The sequence below is a fragment of the Ovis aries genome, chromosome 4 (assembly GCF_016772045.2).
Source record: "Ovis aries strain OAR_USU_Benz2616 breed Rambouillet chromosome 4, ARS-UI_Ramb_v3.0, whole genome shotgun sequence".
In the NCBI taxonomy this organism is placed as follows: Eukaryota; Metazoa; Chordata; class Mammalia; order Artiodactyla; family Bovidae; genus Ovis; species Ovis aries.
In genome coordinates, this window is record NC_056057.1 from 58,548,026 (window position 1) to 58,571,178 (window position 23,153).

At 36.5% G+C, this 23,153-nt stretch overlaps 1 protein-coding gene across 10 annotated transcripts in view; it reads left to right on the forward strand.

Annotated features, from left to right (window-relative positions):
• IMMP2L (inner mitochondrial membrane peptidase subunit 2) overlaps positions 1-23,153 on the forward strand; it is a 958,934-nt gene that overhangs the window by 195,315 nt on the left and 740,466 nt on the right. Inside the window, exon 5 of one of the 10 annotated variants that reach the window (XM_060414760.1) lies at positions 1-23,153. This exon is cut by the window's left edge and continues 51,059 nt beyond it; it is cut by the window's right edge and continues 63,536 nt beyond it. The exons of the other annotated variants lie outside the window; for them this stretch is intronic. The gene's annotated coding sequence lies outside the window, so the exon portion shown is untranslated. 10 annotated transcript variants of the gene reach the window in all.

The following is a 23,153-nucleotide window of genomic DNA, read 5'->3' on the forward strand; positions in this document are numbered from 1 at the left end:
AGTGTTTATATACTTGCTAAGTCGCTTCAGTCGTGTCCGACTCTGTGCAACCCCATAGACGGCATCCGATCAGGCTCTCCTGTCCCTGGGATTCTCTAGGCAAGAACACTGGAATGTGTTGCCATTTCCTTCTCCAATGCATGAAAGTGAAAAGTGAAAGTGAAGTTGCTCAGTCGGGTCCGACTCTTCGCGACCCCATGGACTGCAGCCCACCAGGCTCCTCCGCCCATGGGATTTCCCAGGCAAGAGTACTGGAGTGGGGTGCCATTGTTCTGTATGTAAATCAGAGTGGATTTTTGTTAAATCAAATTCTGATTTAGTGGGCTTCTGATGGGGCCCCCCAGTTTGTGTTTCTAACAGGATCACAGATGATACTTCAACTGCTGTTCTAAGTACCATCCTTGGAGTAGCAAGGATTTAGATCTTATGTAGTGTTGTGATGATTATGCCACTGACAGTACTTTTATAATAAATACAGAGGTGATCTTCTTGTGATTATGAATTGGCTTTGGGTTGCCGTGGAGAGAGGCAAGAAAGAACGGGAGGGAGTGAGGAGAATGGGGAAAAGGGAGTTAGTTTAAGATACTAAAATGAATGAAAGGATAATGTGTCCTTTCAACTTGAGGTCTTCAGGTTTGGTACCTGTTCATTTTGCAAGGGACACATAGTCGATTTTGAAGAAATCCATTTCTAAGTCCTAGATCTCCATAGTCTTGCCCAAAACTGGTTCACCTGGGACAGTGTTTCTCCAGCATGTTCTCTTTTATTAACTGCCTTCTCACAACTGCTCTTTCATATAGCAGGAAGAAATGTGGATAGGCCTCACACGTGCCTTTCTTACTTTGCTGCATTTTTCCAAACTGGAAAGTATCCCTTGCATCAAGCAGAGGATCAGTCAGAACTATTGGTATGGAGAAAATTAATGACTTCAAAACCCTAGGTAACAGATTCTTTTGCAGCTCAGATGGTTTCCTTTTTGTTGTTGTTGTTGTTTTTAAGAAACTTGTAGGAAGATGTGATTGAGTTATCAGCTGATACCTATTCTTAGAAATATTTGTATGATTATGTGTTTTTGAGTTATCAGCTGATAGCTTAAATATTCTTAAAATATTTGTATGATTATGTGATTTTGAAGAATTAATATTGCTATAATAAAAATGCTGCCTTTTCTAGCTATTTAAGTGAACAAGGTTTTTTCCATCCTTTCATAAAGAGAAAATGGAAAGAAAACTGATATGTAAGGTTATATTTCATACTACCAATATTTAATATCCAGAGGCCTATAAACAATTTTAGAAAAAAAAAGTCCCATCTATTTCATTAAGAAATGCATTTCCAATATATATTTTCAGTTTTAACTCAACAGTTTTAGGAAATAAAGTTAATAGATATCCTGTGCCTGATTCATGTTGATATATGGCAGAAACCAACACAATCCTATAAAGCCATTATTCTCCAATTAAAAATAAATTTAAATAAAATTAATAGATATATAAGATTTTAAGATATTTTTATTATAGGTAATAATATATTTTAATATAAGTATGATAGGGTGATCAATATAAACATTCAGAAATAAAATGTATTACTTAAGGGTAAAATTTACTGAAGAAGTGAGTATAAATGAAAGTGAAAGTCACTCATTCATGTCCGACTCTGCAACCCCATGGACTATGCAATCCATGGAATTCTCTAGGCCAGAATGCTGGAGTGAGTAGCCATTCCCTTCTCCAGGGGATCTTCCCAACCCAGGGATCAAACCCAGGTCTCCTGCATTGCAGGTGGGTTCTTTATAAGCTGAATCACCAGGGAAGCCCAAGAATACTGAAGTGCATAGCCTATCCCTTCTCCAGGGGATGTTCTTGACCCAGAAATTGAACTGGGGTCTCCTGGATTGCAGGCGGATTCGTTACCAGCTGAGCTACTAGGGAGTATAAATGAGTTCAAGCAAATAAGTTAAACATGTAAAATTTCATATTATTAAATATTGTATTTTACAAATGGATGATGATGGTATATATCAAATAGCTGTGGAATTTAGATTTCTTTGGTACTCTTAAGAGTGATGTGATGGTTCTGTTTAAAAATCAGAGTATTTTTAACATACTTGCAATTACATTCTTTGCCACTGTTCAAACTTGTAGTGAAACATTTTGAATGTCAACTGGGAAAGTGTACTTACTGCAAAACATTAGAGAATTCTTTTGGGAACATACGAGGGAAAAAATGAGAACTACCGCTTTGGAGCATGTTTCTCACACTAACTTTCCTTAATAAGACTTTGTAAAATTTAGATAGCAAAGTAATTGATCATATTCACTGAGAGCACATTAGATTGTTAGTAATGAAGGGTAGATTTCTGGGCTTTGGATGCCTGGTGAACAGGTGGTGAGAAAGTGGTCTTCTACTGGCAAAGATGAGTGTCCTAGACGGCTCTCTTAGATGAACACTTCTTCACTGAAAGGTAGGCGTATGCCTAGACTACACAAACATTTTCCTGAGAAGGAAATCTTTGCATCACGGCATACATTTGGACATGTAAGCATTTTGTAGAGACTCTATAAAATGGATACTTTAGGAAAAATTTTGTGATGGCTTGAGCGCTACTTAATTATGCTGCAACTGCTACAGCAGAATGTGTAACTCTGAACAGTGAGATAGCGATGAAATACACTCTCAGATAATTGAATTAATGTATATAATTATATAGAAATCACTGTGTAATCCTGGGTAATTTAACATTCAAGAATGCTTGCAAAATGCAGTGATTTTAGTTTTGATATGCTTACTGTTGAGTTTGTCATGTTGATATAAGTGAGAATGATAGGGACCAGATGTCCACACAGCTAATAAGTTGTGAAACTGGTATTTAAACTCATGTATTTAATACCATGTTTTTTTCTACTACAGGAATTAGAAAGGCTGCTAGTATTTTATACATGCAGAAGGCTGGTTAAATTTAATACAGTGTATCATTTCTATAAAAATTTCTGGCGGTGTTATAGGATTTTGCTAATTGGTTTACAGTTTTTTTTAAAAAAATCTTAAATTGAGGCCCCAAAGAGCTTTTGTTTAAATGGGTTATATTTGTTAATATTTAGCATATCAGAAATTAAAATTGGGAAAATTAAAAATGAAAACATTAAAAATAGTAAACCTATCAAATGTTAATCTAAATATTTCTATGAAATATATTTTTTCCTTAAACAAAAACACTTAGAAGAGTGGAACTGTTTTTACATTTTTGTAAATCTTTAATGTGTAGCTTAACACACACAGCTGGTTTCCCATATCTGCTCTTGCCTTCAGTCTGACATAATGTGTTGTTTTGTTTGAAGTGTATTTAGAAAAGAAGGCAATGGCACCCCACTCCAATACTCTTGCCTGGAAAATCCCATGGAAGGAGCAGCCTGGTAGGCTGCAGTCCATGGGGTCGCTAAGAGTCAGACACGACTGAGCGACTTCACTTTGACTTTTCGCTTTAATGCATTGGAGAAGGAAATGGCAACCCACTCCAGTGTTCTTGCCTGGAGAATCTCAGGGATGGCGGAGCCTGGTGGGCTGCCGTCTATGGGGTCACACAGAGTCGGACATGACTGAAGTGACTTATGGTATGGTAACCCTTGCATAGATACATACTTGGAAAACAGAGACCTTGTGGAACCTGTGACAGGTTCTTAAGGACCACCAGAGATCTTTGAACCACACTATTAGAAGTGCAGCTTTAAAATACTGTCATAAGCATTATATTACACCTTCATAATTTGTATGCACATAATAAAATAAGAGTACAGTTTTTGCATATACATTACTTTGATGTTATCTGCATTTGATTTTAGCTTCATGTACTATGAAAGTCTTTTCCCTTGTAGATGTGTAATTAAATTTATGACAAAATTATAATCTTAACCTAAAAACATTTAACTAAAATTATAGGGTATATTACAATATAAGTTTCTATAGGATAGCAATTTTGAACAAGTGTTTATCTCAATCAGAAAAATCAATAGAAAAGAAATTCAAATATATTATTTAATTAATGTGGTTATACTGATACCAAAGATTTCTAAACCTGAGGAAAATATGTATCCTATAAATCCTTTAAATTAATCTAGATCTCCATCCATCTGTCCATCTTTTTCCATTCTTTCCAGCTTTCCCTCCCTGTTTTCTATTCATTTCCAACTTCCTCTTCAAAATTCATTCAATAAATATTTGTTGGACTTTTTTATATTTTAGGGTAAGTACTAGTTTATGTATCAAGGAGGTGAAAATGTGCAGTGGTTCAGAAATTTATTTGTTGCTACATCCAAGGAGCATGTTTCTGTTTGAGATAGGGGTTGCTTATTGCGAGAGCTGGCTGGTCAGCTGGGCAGCTGTAATTTGTGCCCTATTTAGCAACTGTTTCACTACTGCTGGCTCTAGGACCACATGGTCTCAGCTATGATTCATACTGGTTATATGTATGACTGGCCCTGGCTCTTGATACTCCTGAAAATAAGAACTAGACATTAGGGTTTATCCTGCAGAAAAATCAAGCTTCTCTCCGACTGATTCTGCAAGTAAAAATAACAGAAGCCACAGTAGTCAGTTTGGGCTCTGCCTTGCTGTGTTCTGGCTCTGACTTCAAGTCCTGTTGGTGAATCTGCTTGGCAAGAGCTGGATTATGTGCCAAAGTCTAGCTGTCAGGGAGTATAGGAAGTGAGCTCTAGCTTTCTAGCTTAGCTTTCTTGTTTGGCATTCATTAAAGAATGCAGCTACATTTGGAGTTGAGGCACCCAGTGGAGTGGATTGCCATTTCCTTCTCCAGGGATCTTCCCAATCCTGGGATTGAACCTGGGTCTCTTGCATCTGCTGCATTGGCAGGCAGATTCTTTACGGCTAGTGCCACCTGGGAAGCCCGTAAGAAGAAAAGACTAAAAGAAATAGAAATCACAGCATCTTCTCCTTTCTTTACTGTCTTGATTTCTGTCCTTATGCATGTTAATCTTCCATACTTTAAAAGAATTTTGCCCTTTCTTTCCTGATTTTACTATATCTACCCTTGTTGCTATAAGGCCAGAAGACTAACTGTTAGAATTGGTCATGTCCAGTGGCTACAAGAAGACTGCTTCTAGTCTGAAAACTTTTCATTGATCTTGTGGGGATAGGGGCACATAGTGAACTGACTGAACGAGCCTTTCAGTGCAACTAACTACTGTACTAGTTGAAATGAGTCAGTCTAGATCATTCTCACTTTGCTACCTAGGGTGGATGCTTTGGGTTTCTCACTCCTAACTGAGCTTGGATATTAATGGTAACCAAAGGGTATCATGTCATGGAGGAAACCAAGATGATTTTATGCTTTGTGGTTTTTCCTTGAGCAGGTCAGAATTTCTTTTATCTCTTTTGCTCTGCTCTGAAGACTCTATATGGCAGATAATGGGAAAAGATAATTTGAGTAATGCTTGGAGATTGCCTAAATAACTGGTGGAGTAAAAAATCTGTCCTCAACTCTGCGTGGTATCTTGGTCTTTGAGGGACAAGAGAATAGAGGGTAATAAGGTCATGCCTTATGGTGGAGTTTGTGCGGTGCATGCTCAGTTGCTCAGTTATGTCCGACTCTGTGACCCTATGGACTGTAGCCCACCAGGCTCCTCTGTCCCTGGGATTCTCCAGGCAAGAATGCTGGAGTGGGTTGCTGTGCCCTCCTCCAGGGGAATCTTCCTGATCCAGGGACTGAACCCACATCTCTTGCATCTCCTGCTTTGGCAAGCTGGTTCTTTACCACTGGCGCCACCTGGGAAGCCCATGGTGTCAGTTAGGGAAGATGAAATGGTAGTAGATAAAATGGCGGAAAGGAAGCCATGTTCAGACTAGCTGGGTCTTCAAATCAAATGATTCTTTCTAGAGTTTGAGGGTGTAGCAACAGTAAGCCAAGTGGTTCTGTGTGTGTGTATGTGTGTGTGCTCATCATTCATTCAGACTCTTTGTGACCCCGTGGACTGTAGCCCTCCATGTTCCTCTGTCTGTGACATTTCCCAGGCAAGTTACTGGAATGGGGTGCCATTTCCCTCTCTAAAATTGTCTGTACTCTGAATCAAAAAGTAACTGGTTGATAGGCCAGGGAAAAAGGGTATACAGAGCTGAGGCAGGATGTCTAAAGGGTCTGGGCTGCCCTAGGGTGAAAAGCGTAGGGTTTTTATGGCTTGTGGGGACTAGTGAGTGTGGGGGTGGAAAGTGTGTGGTGTGGAATGGTAAAGCAGTAATTCCAACACTGACTGGTGCCTTTGCTTATCTTCAGTTTCCTAGTTCCTGAGAAGATGAGTATGTCCAACATGGTTAAAGATTGTTGTTCAGTCACTAAGTTGTCCCAGTCTTTGCAACCCCATGGACTACAGCACGCTGGACTCCTCTGTCCTTCACTATCTCCCGGAGTTCGCTCAGATTCATGTGCTTTGAGTCAGTGATGCTATCTAACCATCTTATCCTCTGCTGCCTGCTTTTCCTTTTGCCTTCAGTCTTTCCCAGCATCAGGGTCTTTTCCATCAGATAGAAATGGACAATAGCATTTATGTATATCTTTTCTATAAATTCTTCATGATAACTTGTGTTGTAGAAGATTGAGTCCTTTTTTTTTTTTAAACACATTGCTCATCTCATTAGGAGAATCAGTTTGATGGATTTAATTACATTAATTTGTTCAATAAAAATATTTAGACACAATAGCTAGAGCTAGTGAATGTTCCCAGTATAAGATAAAAAACCAAATGCAACATTTAGACAAAGCAAGTTAATTTAGTTGACACGATTCTGAGTTGTAAAAGCACAGACCAGCATCCGAAGGGAATGCATTTCGGATTTTTAATGTGGCAATTAAACATAGTTAGGGGGGCTATGTAAATTAGCATGTTTTAAACTGCATTTATGGTCATCTTAATCTGATATGGCCGACTTAATTTCATAGTCATTTGAGGATAGTTAATTCTACTTTATAGTTGCTTGCCAGAAAATTATGCTTCATGCTGTGTGGTGAGGTTTTGTAAAAGAATCTAAAGAAAATTGTTACTGTTGGAAAAAAAAAAGTTATTTGTTTAAGTACCATCTAGCATTGCTGCCTCAAAGGGATTGTTTCTGCATAGTATTTAAAAAAGATTTTAAATGTGCTTTATATCTTGCCAGTTTTTGAGCAGAAAAACATAGATGTGTGCTTAACAAAAAACTTAAGTACCACTTTGGGGCCAGTCTGGGTCCACATCTTCCTGAAGTATTAGTAATAAATCTCATGGCATAGATGAGCTTACGGAGATGTGTTTACAGTTTATGAAGTACTGTACCAGTTGTGAGTAATCTGGTTTGTACATATGTGCTTTCTAAGTCTTTCAAATAAGTTATTTGTTAAAATGTCAAATCTTTCTTTTTCGTTTAAAGTCAAGATTTTTAACCCCAGCTAAGCTGAAACTAATACTTTGGCTACCACATGCAAAGAGTTGAATCATTGGAAAAGACCCTGATGCTGGGAGGGATTGGGGGCAGGAGGAGAAGGAGATGACAGAGGATGAGATGGCTGGATGGCATCACCGACTCGATGGACATGAGTCTGGTGAACTCCTGGAGTTGGTGATGGACAGGGAGGCCTGGTGTGCTGCACTTCATGGGGTCACAGAGAGTCGGACACGACTGAGCGACTGAACTGAACTAAATATAGAAAAATAACTAATTTACTCATGAATAGTACCACACGAGAGAGGCCTGTAAATTTTCAATTCTGTGTTTAAAAAGTGAGCATTCTGGATCTGATATCAAATATCAACATAAAGATGTTGAATGAATCAATTATCATAAAAATGAATCTGAGTCTATTTAGTTTATAGCTGATTATACTTTGTTTAATACATGGCTTTGTATATTTGTGTAGTGTGTTTGTGTGACCAATTTTCTAAATTCTATGTTCAACCCCATGTGGCTCAATTATTGTCTTTGTGGGTTTATTTTTCAGATAATCACTGTATATTCATGGAAACAAGTATTTTAAGAATTGTATGGTTTTCTAACAGAATTCAGTATTTTCAGATGATCGAAAGACTTATTCCTAGAAAAATAACATAAAGTACTATTAATTAAGCTTAAATATAAATCTTTGAAATATAAAGGAACATTAAAACAGATTACACTATGTGAAGGTGTTGGTCACTCAGTCATGTCTGACTTTGCGACCCCGTGGACTGTAGCCCACTAAGCTCCTCTGTCCATGCTCCAGGTAAAGATACTGGAGTGGGTAGCCATCCGCTTTTCCAGGGGATCTTCCCGACCAGGTAATATACTTTGGAAACTGGGATTCTCAAAATGTATTTGAGGGAATGCTGAGGGATCCCTGAAATCCTTGTGGGGTGGGGGGTCTATGAGGTCAAAACAATTAGCATAATAATACTAAGAATTTATTTGCCTTAAAAAAAAAACTCATTCTCACATCAATGTACAGGGCAATTTTGCTGAAACTATGAGAGACATCAGAATATTAAGAGATATGAGAATCCAGTTGTCTCCTGAGATTCACAAATATGTAAAACAGTGTCACTCTTTAAAACTATTTTTGGGAAAATATTGATAATTTTAAACAAAACATGTTATTTGTGTTAACATGTAATGAGTAGTAGTATTTTCAAATGAATTAACAAAAGTTCCAGGTTATCAAATTTAGTTTCTAATATGTTATAACTCCCTGGATACAAACCATATAAAGGAATGGCTTTGGGAGAACTTAAAATGTTGTTTATTGTTTAGTCACTAAGTCATGTCTGACTCTTTTGAGACCCCATGGACTGTAACTGCCAGGCTTCTCTGCCCATGGGATTTAAAAATGTTAAGGGTTCCTAAATACAAAATGTTTGAGAATTATTGACTTAGGCTAATTAGAGCTAGCACCTGATTTGGAGGCTGAAAGTAAGAATAGAGATTGGAACTTGCCTGGTACCTGCATAACACAGAGTATGTTTATCAAATTTTGAGTCTCACTTTCCTTAGCTATAAAGTCAGAATAATATTTAATGTGTAAGATTAGAGACAATATATATGTACATTGTTCACTCTAATACTCTGTCCATATTAAGTGCCTAACACTTTTTGAATAGGTGGCTGATTCAAGGGATAGTTATATTACAGATATCATTGGGGATATTTATGTGTAAACAGCCTATAGTTTTCTTTTCTCTTATTCTGTCTTAAAACTCATTCAAGAATAAGAGTAAGAAAAAGGTTGAGAAGATTATTAATTTTCTTTCCGAAGGTAAAGTAAACACATTTATCGATACATATATGAGTCTATCTTACCCTAGCAGTTTTGAGTCACTCATTCATCAAGTGTTAAGTTTCCCTATGCCATGAATTTTTAATTCTTTAACTGCACGTCCAGATTTTTGTCACCTCTATACTGTGCATATGCTTTTTTTCGTCTTGTTTTTAAACACTTCTCCCACAGCCTGCCAAGCATTACAATTCATGTAGGCATCGTCATGACTAACTAAGGTGTTTGTGCTCGTGATTGCAAACAACTAGCTGATTGATTGCATGTATACCTTTTACTCTTGGTGATATGGACACATTTGTTGTCTTAACGACAGACAGCCTGATAAAAAAATGCTTCTTTAAAAAAAATGACACAGGAAAAGAAATATTCCCAGTCAAGTGCCATGTTTAAATAAGTGAATGTCATTTCACTGAAAAGCTGCAGCCTAATCAGATTCAGGTTTATATTAATAAATCATATGAAATATTTTGAGGTACTCTGTAGCAGCTGTCTTAAAATACACAAGTCAGAACCTACCTAAAGGGAGGTTCATTGGATGTGTGGTACAACATGGATGAAACTGAGATGGACAGTGTGTCTGCATTTTCTCATTTCAAAAGGACAGGTTACAGCTTAATATCGTTATGAAATAATTAGACAAAATGCTAAAGTATATTGAGTGAATGACTTTACTTTTGCAGTCTCATGTTACTCTAGCCACTCATTTAGCAATTTTTATCTGTGGTACTTGTTTAAAATCTATATATGTCAAAAGTAAAAGGTTTTTGTTGTTGTTATTGTTGTTGTTGTTTTTGGTTAGAAATGGAAGCAGAATTTGTTGAAAAATGATCTTGGTGATTGATGAATTGCTCCCATTGTTAGTTTTCTTCTTGTATTGGGGGTTATCTACAATGCAGTAGAAGAAAAACAGATGCCACCCTTATTCATTTTAACTTAGTGGGTTGGTATAGAATACAAGATAGCATTTTCCTCCAGCATACATGCAATAGTGAATTGAGTAAAAAAATGTATTAAGTAAGCTTTTTAGTTTTATATCAAAATCAATACCTGACTGTTGTTGAAAATTTTGATTATGATTTCCTCATCAATTTATGTTGTACTTTAATCTCTTACAGTGTAATAGTTGGCCATCTAATCTAACAGTATTTAATGTAATGATTTGAAAATGCAGTCAATTTTTCACCTATCTCATCATCCTGAACAATTACAGTCTTCATCTTTCTGTTTTAAGTCACTGTTACCTATGTGAGGAAATTAGTCTAGTGTGAAGTCTCAAAATTAAAAATAGATCAAAGGTGTAAAAGGTGAAAAATCTTCATATTGACTGTGAATAAACTGTTACATGTTTTGGATTATTTTTGGAGAAGTGTTAAATTCTGTTTCCATTTACTATAAAATATTCTGCAGAGAGAAAGTAAAAGAGTAGTGTTCATGGGAAAGTGAAGCTGAAATCTCTCCTTCTAATCAACTAGCCACTTCATATAGAATCTTCTGTTGTATGATTACTTATGGAGAATAATAGTAACATTCAGAAAATAAGTAGTCTTGACCCTCCTAATTGTGGGAGGAATATTGTCTTTTAGTAATGTATTGAGCATCTGCTATGTACTTCTAGACACTGGGAATACTCTTGCCCTCAAAGAGTTCATTACCTAATAATTTATAATAATAACAGTGCATGACTTCCCAGATGGTGCTAGTGGTAAGGAACCTGACTGCCAATGCACGAGATGTAAGAGAAACAGGTTCGATTCCTGGGTTGGGAAAATCCCCTGGAGGAGGGTATGGCAACCAACTCCAGTATTCTTGCCTGGAGAAGCCCATGGACAGAGGAGCCTGGTGAGCTACAGTACATAGGATCACAAAGAGTCAGACATGCCTCAAGCAACTTAGCATGCACAGTAAGTATAAAATAGTACTGAGTCCAACTATCTATATGCAAATGTACTGATATGGAATATATTTTATTACTTTAACAATTGATATCAAGATTTCCTGTTACGAAGGAAATATCTTTGAGTAAATAACATCATCAGTTCACATGGAGTAGATGAGAACTATGACATTGGAGGGCAATTAGGTGCTGAAGCTTTTCTGCATTAGGGAAGAAGGAGCATTCATTTTGATTTGAACAGGGAGCACATTCTGTGTGACAGGCGGAGAGAAGACCGAGAGGCCCAGGACTGGATTTGGGAATGTATAAGAGTCTTGCCTGCCTGGGGAAAGACCCACATATTTCCCTGGTCTGCCTCTCCCTCTGTTTCCCTGAGTGGCAGTTTGGCGCTTCTCTCTCCTTAAGTCAAGGTTCCCCCCTCTAGTCCCGTCACCGGCACTGCGTGGCCACCCTTCTAGATATATTGTTAGTTAAAGCTTGTTGTAGAGGGTTATCTGTTAATGTTTTATCACCTGTGTAAAACTCATATGGCGCTATGAAACCCAAGACAAATTTATTTGCTTTACTAAAGGGAGAAAAAAAAGCTGATCTTTAGAAATTTAAAAAGGAAGATACCTTGCTGTAAATTAACTGGCTGCATTTGTTGACTTCCTGCTCAAAACTTTTTATGAACTATTTTGTTCTCTCATGTACTTTCTATCCCACTTGCCTGTACAACTCCTGGAGGGTGGGAATAACATTTCCTGCGGCTTGGTTACCATCCCAATACCTCACATAGCTGCTGCCCAATACAGGTGCTCATTCATATTTTTAACCTAACGTTGTTCTCAATATTAGCAGTTAATCTTTTTTTTTTTTTCACTTAAATATTAGAGAAAACTAGAATGGAGATAGTCATTCTCTCTTCTGATTCTGGTAATTAGGGCTCTAGGAGGCTCCTCTGTTTTGATAATGTGGTTGTAGCTCAAAAATCATTCTTTTCCTTATGGTGCACTACTAAAATTGCATGAAACTGAATCTGGGCATGAGGGGGGAAAGCCTCTGATGTGTTCAGCATGGAAGACCAAGCTTATAAACTATTAACTAGTACACACAAAATCAGTCTACTTTGGAAGAAAATAAATAGTTGAAAGGATTTTTGATGAAGAAAAGATTTCTTTGCTAGTTTAAATTCATTCTAGGCAGGTCCTTAGGAATTTATGCTATGTATACATAAAAAGAACAGAAAAATAAATATTCCTTTCTTTCAGATATTATAACCCTTAGAAGGCAAGTCAGCCAGTAAGTAGATGGCAGAAGCTCAGTTAGGAGGACACCTAGGGCCAATGATGCATAGTTTAATGCTAATTTTATAGTTTCTAAAGACTGTCCCAGAATTCTAGTTCTGTTAATGATACTAATGATGTTATTTGGGCATATGGGGAAAAAAAATGTATGGACATAATGGCCTTATTTGTAGGGCAGATTCACGTGAATTATTTGCTATTATTAGAAAAAGATTTTATAAATATTCTGTATTTTACTTATGAAAAAATCTACTTTGGCTTCTAACATGGAGAAGTGTGGGACTGCAGTATAATTAGATGAATCAATAACTGGCTCCCTTTCTTTACATAAAAAGAGCATCTGCTATGTTTTAGAGAATGATTGGGAATTTAGCATTGAAGGAAACATGATCTAGTTTGAAAATAAACATGCAACTATTTTATCATAATAAATGCTTTAATAGGATTTTTAGATCAAATGTTAAGTTCTATTTATGAGAAGAAAGTAGTGGAGGATATCACAGGCCACAAATGAATTGGGCTCAGAAAGTTGTTTATCATAGGAATGCCTTTCCCTTGTCATTCTCACTCCATTCCCTTCAAATATTATTCTAAATCTTTGCTGCCATGCTCAAGTTCAACTTCCTGTTCCCTCCACCACCCTCTGCTCCCATGGAATTGACCTCAGATTATTATAAAATACAAAACTGGAAAAAAACTTCCTCAGTTTCTTACTATAAACATATCTACCTCTGTTTCTATACATTAAAAATATTTGAAGCACAGTTGATTTACAATATTAGTTTAAGATGTACAGCATAATGATTCAATATTTTTATCAGGTTCCATTTATAATTTTTTAATAAAATATTGGCTATATAATACATTCTTGTAGCATTTTTATTTTAAGGGTAGAGGATTCAGAGAAAGAAACTACTACCTTGCCACTTCTGCCTTCCCTCTCGCTGCCACTGGTTTGCTCTCTGTATTTGTGAGTCTATTTCTGTTTTGTTATTCATTCACTTGCTTTATTTTTTAGATTCCACATACAAGCGATAGCATAGAGTATTTGTCTTTCTCTGCCTTATTTCACTAAGCATAATACCCTTCAGGTTCATCAATGGTGTTGGAAATGGCAGTATTTCTTTCCTTTTTTTAAAATGGCTGAGTGATATTCTGTGGTATATGTATATACCACGTCTTCTTTATCCATTCATCTGTTGATGGACACTTAAGTTGCTTCCGTACCTTGGCTGTTATAAAAAATGGTGCTATGAACATTGTAGTGCATGTATGTTTTTAAACTAATGTTTTCATTTTCTTCAGATATGTGCCCAGGAGTGGAATTGCTGGTTAATACAGTATTCCTATTTTTAGGTTTTTTGAGGAACCTCCATAATGCTTTCCATCGTGCTTCACCAGTTTACATTCCCACCAACAGTATAAGAGGAATCCCTTTTCTCCAGCCTCACAAACATTTATTTGTGTCCTTTTTCATGATGACCATCTGACAGCTTTCCTGGTGGCTCAGATGGTAAAGAATGTGCCTGCAATTAGGAATTTCGATCCCTGGATTGGGAAGATCCCTTTGAGGAGGGAGTGGCTACCCACTCCAGTATCTTGCCTGCAGAATTCCATGGCCTCAGGAGCCTGACAGACTATATAGTACATGGGGTTGCAAAGAGCTGGACATGGCTGAGTGACCAGCACTTTTCACTTTCATTCTGACAGATGTGAGATGATATTTCATTATGATTTTGATTTGCATTTCTCTGAGTAGTGGTGTTGAGCATTTTTTTCATGGACCTATTGGCTCTTTGCATTTTCTCTTTGGAAGAATGTCTATTCAGTTCTTCTGCCCTTTCTCTAGTCAAATTTTTTTCATGTTGAATTGTATGAGCTATTTATTTTGAATATTAATCTGTTACTGCTTATATATTGTGCAAATTTTTCTCCTATCCTATAGGTTGTCTTCATGTTTTGAACACATATACCTTGTTCCAACTTCCTGTGACGTTATCTAGTTTAGACTTTTGTGCAGAGTTTATTAGGACTGTTGGGAGAGTTACTTTACTGCTCTCAGCCTCCAGTATGGCTTTCTTTCTATCCATCCACGCATATCAATCATTAGAGTTAAATGTAAAGTTACTTTAGTAAGTGTATAATTCTGTCACTTAAAGTATCCAGTGGCCTTGTAACTATGGTAAGCTCAGACTTCTTCCTGAGATATTGGACAACTCCATCCTCAACTTTGCCTGGTTTAGGCCCCCGCACCATTTTTTTGTTTTTGTTTTTTTTTCAATTTCTTGGAGAAGAGTTGTTAAACTGAACACATAGGTGGCTCAAGTCAGTTTATATAGAAAATAACATAATTAGGGTTTAACAGATGTTCAGAAACTTCTCTTACCCCCTTTTCCCCTCTCTTCTGCTCACATCTTGCCAGCTTATAAGTAGTCTTGGACAGGGGTCAGGCTTTGCAGTCAACCATGTATTCAATTCCTGTACTTGTCTCTAACTATACAAACTCTAACAGGAACTTCTATTTCTGTAGTTCTCAATATCCTCATTCTAAGATAGTACTTGCAGTTCTTCCCTTATTAGGATTTGATGGTATAAGATGCAAAACACTTAGTATATATGTTGGCTTTTAATGTTAGCTTAGTGCACTTGGCTTTGATTGTTGAGATATAGTGATAGCAACATACTGAGAAGACAGTGGTTAGATCATTAAAGTGACTCAACACCATGCCCTACAACCAAGGTTACAGTTAAATAAGCTACTGCAGTTTAATCTGAAGATAAGGAGAATGAGCATATGCACTGAACTTTTCAAAAGTTCATTCAGGTTTTTCCATAAGATGTTGCAGATGGACTTTGGCCCACCCAGTAATAGCTTTCTCCAAATGTTTGTAGGAATGTAGAAGACAATTTTGATTTATTCTGTTGGTTCTAGGGATTATAGATTATTTATACTGAATGGGTATAAATAGTTGAGGTAGATTTTCAGTTAATATAAAGAATTCTATAACAGAGCTGCCTTAAAAAAAAAAATCTACCCAATATAGCAGGTGTTTCAGTGGAGGCCAGGGTTGTCAAATGGGACATTAGTGCTTTGACTAGACATTCAAACCTGTTGACTATTACCCAGAACTGCCACCAGGTAATCCCCGTTGGTGCCACTCATCTCTGTTGTTCAGTGAGTCAATTCAGTTTTTGCACAACATACTATTTTTCAGCATTTCCCATCAGGGCCATTTACAGATCATAGTTTCTGTGGTAACCAATCCCTATAATAAGTTGCAGTCATCAAATAATCAAACACCATGTATTACTTCTCCTTCTGTAGTTGCTTGCTGGCTTTTATATTCCCCTGAAGTGTTAAATCTGGCCTTTAGGAATCAACATCCTGTAAACCCCAGGAGATGGTCTAATGTCGTCTGTGACATGGGGCTTATTGCACACAGCTGCTTATTGCTGAGTGGTGGGAGCAAATTATACCTCAGGTGAAAAATGTAAAATGAACCTGAGTGCATCCAGCTCTCATGACGCACAGTGGAAACATTTTCCTTAGAGTAGATCTACTTGGCATTTTTATCCGACCTCACATTAGTAATATTACACATTCAGCAATATTAGATTGGCCTAGGAGTTATAAAAGAATTGGTTGACTCATAAAATTTGGATTACATTCTAGGTCATCCTGTATGAAATTTCCAATTTTCATGCTGAATATTTCTGTACAGGGAAAATTCTAGGAAAAAAACCATATGTGAAATGTGAAATAATCAGGGTTTATCTTTGCTCCTCTGTCTATCCCCATCAGTATTATTCCTGTTTATAGTCACGTGTCTCTGGGGCTCAAATGTTGTTTTGCCTCATTTTTTTTTTCCTCCAAAGCCTTATCACAAGGTGGCTTCCTAATGCCACCACCCTTAAGTGGCACTTCATTTTCAGAACTTTCTGGATTTGTTTCTCTTATCAAAACTGTCAAGCACTTTATTTTCCATTTCCCCATGATCATATCTCACCTTTCTGAGGTAATAGCTATCTACTTATATTGACTCAATTATATCAATCCTTGCCTTATCTCAGGTAACTTATGCAATAACAATAATAGTCAGAACAGAGGGCATTTATCCAGCTTAACTGATGGATGTCAGACTGAAGGTGAATTTTAGAGAAAACAAGGAACCTGTGCTCACATCAAAATAGACTGCATATGTTCTGCCCATGTACAGCTTCCCTTCTTTTCTTTCTTTCTTTCTTTTTTTTTTTTTTTTACCTTAAAACATCTAAAGGAAATAGTCAGTTGCTGTGTACCAAGGCATGCCTCTGTACATGAGAATGTGCTGAATACAAAGAAGGAAAGCATGATAATAGAGAATAACAGGAATGCGAGCTGAGGGAAAAATTTAGATGCCATGTTCAGGGAAAATGTCTCTGAAGAGAAGTAACACTGAAGCTGAAGGAAGTAAAGGAACCAACTTTATAACACATGAAGGGAACAGTGTTCGAGGCAGAGAGAACAGCATATGCAAAGGCTCTGAGGCAGGACAAAGCTTGATACGATGCAAGATGTGAAAGGTGGCCAGTATGTCTGGAATTTTGTTTGGGTATAGTTGAATGGGATGAATTTGGAGATATTTTTAAGGGCTACATTATTTAATAGGGCAGTGGGATGTTATTGAGGGAGATTAAGTAGAGCAACAGTTAAATTTATAGTTTGATAAAGTTTTTCTGACTGCTCTGTGACAAATAACTTGGATGGTGGCAAAAATGGGAAAATATACCTGAAAGCCCAATAGAAAGGCTGGATTATCCGTGAGGAAAGAAAAAAAGAAATAGGGAGCAGTGGATAGATTGCAATATCTCTTTTTAGGTAGGTATAGACTTTTGGATTGGATTAGGTATGATAGAAGGAGAGAGAGGAAACAAGGATGATGGCAGGTTTTCTGGCTTTATCAGTGAATGGATAGTTACACCACAGGATGAAATCGTGAATGCTCCTCAGTTTACAGTAGCAGGAGATAAAGCTTGAAGAGGTAAGGTAATTTGGTCATGGTTACCTACTCTTATACTCTACTTTTTCAAGTTAAGCAAATGCCCAACCTAGGAAGTTATTTGGGTGGGAAATATATCCTTATTCTGGGTAGTGTTCCAAGAACCCAGTACCGATGTTATATCAACAGCTGGCATTTTATCATTCACTCATGTAACAGATAATGCATTTTCTAGGTGTCAGTGGGCTCAGAGCAGAGGCAGAGAAATAGTCCCTGTCTTGCTGATGGTGAGGAAGGTGGGTAAGTGCCATAACCCACCATGAGATGGCTGTAGAGGTGAAGCAGTGGGTATGTGGTGAGCCAAGAAGGTCTTCTCCATGAAGATCTTTCCTTTTTGCAAGTCAATATTGAGACTGAGTAGAAGTTAGGATGAAAGATCAGGAAGTAGTGTTCTAGGCAGAATTGACAGCTCATGTTTAGAGATGAGAATCCCCAAAGTTCAGAGAACCTGAAATTAGAGCCATGTGGTTGAAAAACTAAGTCCAGATGGAGTGGGGAGAAGTAAGGCCGCACAAGTAACCAGGGCATGTCACCCAAAGAGCCCTTTGAAGGAACTTATATGTGATCCTGTGGTAGAAGGGAAAAACATTTATGACTTTTAGAAGGGGTATGACTTGATAAAATTATCATTTTAGGAAGACCATTGTAATTATAGTGTGGAGAATGGATTAGAAAAGGCTACAGCTACACAATAAATATCTGTTGGTAATATTCTATAAATGTCTAGTGTGTATAATAGGCAGTTGCAAGGATTTTCAGCGTGGTTGGGTTTAACTGATGAAAGATAATTTGTGGCTACTAGGGAGTGGCAGAAACAGAGCAGCCTCAATGAGTTTCATTGCTGTTTTATTCTGTTATTTGAATTTTGAGGTGGTTTGATTTTAGTACCCATACATAAGTTTTTTTTTTTTTTTTTTAGTTTGCTTGTGTTTTGCACTTTTGTCCTAGAAGGTTATTAAAATAGATTTTAAGAAATAATATTGCTTTTTTAGAAATACATATTTATTTCTTTTTAAGAATGGTGTATTTACTGATACAAACATTCTTATTAACCTAGCTAGAATTAAAATAAAAATTGACATATTAAAAATACTTATATATAATATTCAGTAAAAAAGAAATATAAAATTTAATTTATGTTATACCATATATGTATAATTATAATAAGATTTTAAGATCTATGATAGAGTACTTTAAATATTAATTTATTATGAATGTAATTTTGTGTATGCCTTTTATTGTTTACATGCAATAAATATTTAAAAATATGTCATATTTTAATATATTTTCAAAGCTCCTAACTGATAATTTTATTCTTTGAATTAAATCATAGAGAAGTCTTGTAGGTCAAATCCCTCCCAAATACAAATTCTTGCTTCTTTACAATCCAGCATCAAGTTTCTCTTTTAACACTGCCTTTTAAAATATTTTGGTTGCTTAAAGTTCCTTCTTAATTTTGACCTAATCTCTTTCTTTGAAAACTCTGCCTCTTTGGTTCCAGTTCTGTCCTCTGTGATTTTAAGGAAATGCTTAAATATTTCATATGTTATCAAGACTTACTCATGAGGATTTATGCTGGAGTGTTAACCTTGGGAGAAGATTTACTTCAGAGAATAATGAAATAGTTATTGAAAGCGAGGTTCCCTTCTGTGTTTGTGTGTTCAGATGTGTTTATACTGGATTGAAAATTCATTTGGTGTGTGTATATCTATACTTTTCCAATTCAGGGGAGCCTGGCGGACTACAGTCCATGGGTTCGCAAAGAGTAGGACATGAAGGAGGACTAAGAAATCATACTTTCCAATTACTAATTGCAGTTTATGTCTTCCTTCTGCCCTTCTCATGTTTGCTGCATATTTTCTAATTTCTTTCCACTAGTGTAAAAGCGACAAGTTTCTGCAACAGTGTCTTATATATATTGGGTGAGCCAAAAAGTTTGTTTGGGTTTTCCCATACATCTCTATAAAAACCTGAACAAGTGTTTTGGTCAACCCAACAGTAAGCTCACATAAATATTTGTTAAATAAATAAAAATGATTTAATATTTTTCAAAAAAAAATCTCCAGAAGATCTGAGATGTGTTTGAATATTAGAATGATCAGTGAGGGGTTCAGTTCAGTTCAGTCGCTCAGTTGTGTCTGACTCTTTGCGACCCCATGAATCGCAGCACACCAGGCCTCCCTGTCCATCATCAACTCCCGGAGTCCACTCAGACTCACGTCCATCGAGTCGGTGATGCCATCCAGCCATCTCATCCTCCGTTGTCCCCTTCTCCTCCTGCCCCCAATCCCTCCCAGCATCAGAGTCCTTTCTAAGGAGACAACTCTTCGCATGAGGTGGCCAAAGTACTGGAGTTTCAGCTTTAGCATCATTTCCTCCAAAGAACACCCAGGGCTGATCTCCTGTAGAGTGGACTGGTTGGATCTCCTTGCAGTCCAAGGGACTCTCAGGAGTCTTCTCCAATACCACAGTTCAAAAGCATCAATTCTTTGGTGCTCAGCTTTCTTCACAGTCCAACTCTCACATCCATACATGACCACTGGAAAAACCATAGCCTTGACTAGACAGACCTTCGTTGGCAAAGTAATATCTCTGCTTTTCAATATGCTATCTAGATTGGTCATAAGTTTTCTTCCAAGGAGTAAGCGTCTTTTAATTTCATGGCTTCAGTCACCATCTGCAGTGATTTTGGAGCCCCCCAAAATAAAATCTGACACTGTTTCCACTGTTTCCCCATCTATTTGCCATGAAGTGATGGGACCGGATGCCATGATCTTCGTTTTCTGAATGTTGAGCTTTAAGGTTAAATTATATTAAAAATCACATGATTAGTTAGTAGAAAGTCATGACTAGAACTTGATGACTCTGATAACTCTGATAAATAATAATTCATTGCTAGGATGAATTCATTACTCCAGGATGCAGTCTTAGGAAAGTTCTAATGTATGATTAATGTTTGAAGTGATGATCTTAAGTCGAAGTATTAATATAACAGGCAAGGAGAAATGAGTATGCATTGTAAGAGTACTGCTTGGTAAACTTTGGCCAGGTGGTTGCCAGGTAACCACCACATAGATGAACGCAGAGAACATCATATTCCTCAGGCTCCCTTCTGGTCACTGTCTCACCCAAATGATTATTAGCCCCATAGATTAGTTTTGCCTGTTTTTAAAGGTGTATGTAAATCAGATTATGTACTACATACTCTTTTGTGTCTGACTTCTTTCACTCAACAATATGTCGATGACTTCATCCCCACTATGTGTAGAGAAAGTTCATTTTTACTGCTATGAAGTATTTCTCTGTAAGATTACTGGACAATTTATATTTCAGCTCTACTGTTAATAGACATTGGGGTTGTTACTGATTTTTTGGAAACTATAGATACAGCTTAAATTTTCTCATATATATATAAATGCCTCTTGGCTTTTCATCTAGGAATAGAATTTCTTGGGACATAGGGTATATGTATGTATGTCTTGCTATCAAAGATATAGCTAAAGATTATTCTAAAGTGGTTGTAGTATATTTTATGTATTAGAATATGGTGAACATTAGGGATGTGTTTTGATAAAATAGGAATCATAGTGGCAGAAAATACGCAATTTTAAAATTTAAGAAATGTAAATAGTATGTAATTAAAAAACAATTAAAATAATGTTTTTTATACTCTTTTGTTCCAGCTTTTTAATTTGATACAGAGAGAACTTGGTAAATATATTATTTTGCAATAGTAACCTTAATGTAAAAAGAGGTCTGTAACAGGACATTAAAAAACTTAATTTTTTAAGTTTAATAGGGCACATATTAAATTAACAGAGTGTACTTGATCCCTAGTACTAATAAGTTTTCCTATGTACTTTATAAAAAGTGAGTCTTGGAATTAAAATCAGAAAAAGACAAATTTGCAGATTTCAATTCACTTGACATCCAATAAATTTTTCTTTCTGTTTCTTTCGCTCTACTAGAGTTTCTTGGTTATGTTTAACATGAGCTGTCTACAGTATTCTGTATACAGAGTGGTAGAATCAGTGATCAATGTATGGTCTTTGGCAATTATAATTGCTTTTTAATCCCAAATTAGCACTTTAGAGTATATACGCAGGTCTTACCAATCATTTTTAAACATAGGTATCCTTATCTTAATATGATTATTGAATGCTATTTCAGGTTCACTTACATTAAGTGTAGAGTTAGGAAGGTATTTTAGTGTGTTGCAAATGCTAATGACTCAATTTTCACCAAATTCCTTTACTATGTAAGTGTAGGATCCAGAAGAAAAGGCTGAAGTTTTTAAATGACATAGAAGGATGAAAATATCACTAACTTTCGTATCTTTGTTTCATGTTTTGTTATCTAGCTGAGAGCAGCTTTTATCTAGCTGAGAGCAATAGTATAATATTGTTACCCCTCTTTACTTGTGGTTCTTTCAATCATCATTTGATTGGATAAACCCTTTACTGAGTCTTAGTTTCATTATTAAATCAGGGTTTGGGAGTTAGCTCCTCCTTAAGCTGATTTCTGGGTACAGGCTGTATATATTTATGTAGGGTATTAGATGTATATTTAATAAAGTTTTGCTTAGAGAGGCTTCTCTGGTTTTGTCTCTTCTTTACAAGTGAAAGGAAATGTTTCAGGAAGAGAATAACTGTCCTCCCCCTTCCAGATCTTCATAACTGGTGCTAGGAAAGAGAGAGATCTGCTGAATCATGGCATTGAACTTGGTGTTTCAAGCATTGTAATTTCTGATGAATAGTGTCTCAGGAGGCTTCTGTAAAATGATGCATCCTGACATCCGGTGACCTTCTAAACTAATATTTCTATTATGTAATTCAGTTGCTTCTGTTTCCTGGAGGTAATAGCATTAGTTTGTACTGAGGTAGATAATGATTTTGTTAGCAATTTCCTTTGTGGTAAGTGTTTTTGCTGTAATTTAGTTTGAAGGAAGAATTGTTTGTACAAATAAAATATAGAGGAACTCACCTACTAGTAGTGCACTGTGATCAAGAAAAAGGTGGTCCATGACTTCTGGGACAATATTCTTGACACTCTGGGTAAATACAGTCACATTGGCTCAATTTCAGGGAAAGATTGTTGCCAACTACTAATTTTTAAAAATCATATAACATGCACAGTGCTAATGACAAAGTAATGGGGATGTGGAATCAGACCTATTGCTAATTCTCTCATTGATGAGTAAGCAGTGCTACAAACTTGAATTTCATTATTTATAAAACAAGAGTAATGACAGGGAGGCCTGGTGTGCTGCAATTCATGGTGTTGCAAAGAGTTGGACACGACTGAGTGACTCAACTGAACTGAACTGAATGATACTTCACAAAAGTGCACAGTAAGTGTTAAGTGAAGTGATAACCAGAAGCATACCTTATAATACCTGACATGCATTGGTGTTTAATATGTATTATTAATAACAGTTTTCCTTTCCTTCATGAGTGCTATAAGGTCCTAAATGAGTCTAAGTTTTATGGGGTCGCAAAGAGTTGGACACGACTGAGTGACTGAACTGAACTGACTCACCTTTTACTGTTTTTATTATATTTTGATTCATGTTATATCTATTAACTTTTTACCCACAATTGACCATTTGGAATACCTGCTCCCCTTTGTTATGCCTGATAACAATTTAC